Raw genomic sequence first — 2,476 nt, 5'->3', positions numbered from 1 at the left:
ACAAGAGTTTATTTTCATTGCCAAACTCATTGTGTAAGGTAGTTAGCATTGTTCAAATATCTTCCTACCGGAAATGTAGGAATATTCTATTCCTCCACATATTCTCCAACACTTTTTGTTGAATAACAGCCCTGGATGGCACTGGATGGTGATGGGATGGGATGGATGGAGGCGCCTTTCTTTGCTGGCCCAGGCCACGTATCTGCAATCCCCTCCAGCTGGCAGGTAGTGGCGAGGAAATCATCCACTGCAGTCAGGAGACATCAGCTTTATTCAAGGCCCTAGCCACGCAGGCTAACCATTTAGGCAGCCTATTCCACTGCCCTCTCATCTTAACATGTTTCTTCTACCTCCATCCTGCCAGCTCTCCTGTTTCTCCATCTCTCCTCCCAATCCCCTCCGATTAATCTCCAAATCCCTCTTCCTGCCCCTGAGGCAAACCTATTGATACCTCCTAAAGACCCCTCTCAGAAATGGGCAGGTCTTACTAGCAGGTAAGGTTACAAAGGAAGAATGGGGAATGGGCTAACAATTTGTTTTGGGTTTTTCTTTGTTTCTTTGTTTTTGGGGTCACACCAAAGGCGCTTAGGGGTTACTTCTGACTCTGTGCTCAGAAATCACTCCTGGCAGGCTAGGGGGAACATATGGGATACCGGGATTCGAACCACTGTCCATCCTGGATCGGCTGCATGCAAGGCAAACGCCCTACCACTCTGCTATCTCTCTGGCCCCTCTCCAATACTTTTTAACTACCGTCCTTTTAAAAGAAAGAAGCATACAGTGATATTTCATTATCAGTTTAATTAATGCTTTACTAGTGAATAATGAACTTGAAGATCTTTTTATGTTTATTTGTCATTTGTATGTTTACTTTAGCAAATCTTCTGCCCATCTGAAAATGAAAGAGTTTGCTTTCAAATCTAGAGAGTCAAACTCTTTTTTTTTTCCAGGGGATAGCAGGAACGCAGTCCCCCACTACCACAAATTATGCAGTCGAGTTTCCCACATTTGGGGAAATCGCAGGGGTCAGCACATCCGGAGTGCAATGGATAAGCCTCGCCCTGGGGAAACCACCTTCGTGATCATGGTATCTCCCCTGCCAGATAAGTATGAAAGTTAAACTCTTTTTGTTTTGTTTTGTTTTTGGGGTCACACCCGGCAGTGCTCAGGGATTACTCCTGGCAGGCTCGGGGGACCACATGGGATGTCGGGATTCGAACCACCGACTTTCTACATGCAAGGCAAACACCTTACCGCTGTACTATCTCTCCGGCCCCGAGAGTTAAACTCTTAAACTGTTGTTCCTTCCGCATTTCTCAGTTCTCACGGTTGCTTATATTCCTTGGATATGGCCCTTCCTTCATTTTTAAAGTGCACCATTTCCAACTGTGTTTATCACTGCATCGCTTTCTCTGATTCTGTCTCCTTGCTTCCCTCTTCTAAGGTCTATTGTGATCACACTTGATCCACCCAGGTAAGCCAGGAGTATTGCCCCAGCTCAGAACCCTACATTTTATCATATTTGCAAAACCCTTTTTGTCATAACATGTTATAGGCATGTACAAGGAGAAGGACATGTTGAAAATCCTGATTCAACCTCTGCATGGCATAACATTAACCATTTAGGTACATATTTCCCAGTAAAGGGTATCAGACTGGCCTCTACTCCTCAGTAATATCAAGGACGTTGCGAAGTGCAAATTTTCTTAGGATTTTCCCCCAGAAATGACAGTATAAGTGTGCAGACACTGAACTCACTCTTCTGAAACTGTGCATCAAGTTATTCACCATAAAATAGCCTACAGGTTTATTTTAATTTCTCTAACTACCAGTTAATTTTAGCATACTGTATTGTTTATTAGTCTTTTTGATTTAATCTTTGTAAACTGCCTGGCCAGCACATTTGTCATTGACTATCGGGTTGCCTTTTTCTCATTAACTTGTTTTATTTAGAAGGCCAAGCTCCATACTTATATCATGAAGAGCCTAACCTAGATATTCTTGAATTTGTTTTTTACCATTCACATTTAAGTGAATGTGAATTCACATTCACATTTTTATTGTCTCAATATCACTTTTGTATACATTATTACATAAGAATACATTATATTTCTCCACAAAGTGAACCAGCTACTAAAAACTTTCATTAGTTTGTATGATCTTTGTCATATATGAATTTTGTGTATTTGTGTTGGTATACTGTTCTGTTAACTAATTTGGAATAGTTCAAATACTTTTTTTCCATACTGTGACTTCATGGTTATTGTTTTGTCTAGTATGAAAAAAAAACTCTTTATTATTTTAAAGATTGTTTAAGTCTTTCATATACAAGTTAGAATATTTTTTAGTTTTTCAAAATTATTTTTATCACTGAATTTTTTTCCTTTCTCAAAGTGAAATCATGATTAAAATTATACATATATATTTAACTTATTAAGTTATTGACTTTAAAATATGGAATATCTCTCCATTTTTT

The 2,476-nt window shown here is 39.4% G+C and overlaps 1 non-coding gene across 1 annotated transcript; it reads right to left on the bottom strand.

Annotated features, from left to right (window-relative positions):
* Positions 1-947: 947 nt before the first annotated feature.
* LOC126021520 (U1 spliceosomal RNA) lies at positions 948-1,111 on the bottom strand. The gene has a single exon (XR_007500031.1). It is a non-coding gene; the product is annotated as a U1 spliceosomal RNA (small nuclear RNA).
* Positions 1,112-2,476: the final 1,365 nt, after the last annotated feature.

Source organism: Suncus etruscus, chromosome 10 (genome assembly GCF_024139225.1).
Source record: "Suncus etruscus isolate mSunEtr1 chromosome 10, mSunEtr1.pri.cur, whole genome shotgun sequence".
NCBI lineage: Eukaryota > Metazoa > Chordata > Mammalia > Eulipotyphla > Soricidae > Suncus > Suncus etruscus.
The sequence above is the reverse complement of the archived record's forward strand: the minus strand, read 5'-3'. Positions and strand labels throughout refer to the sequence as shown.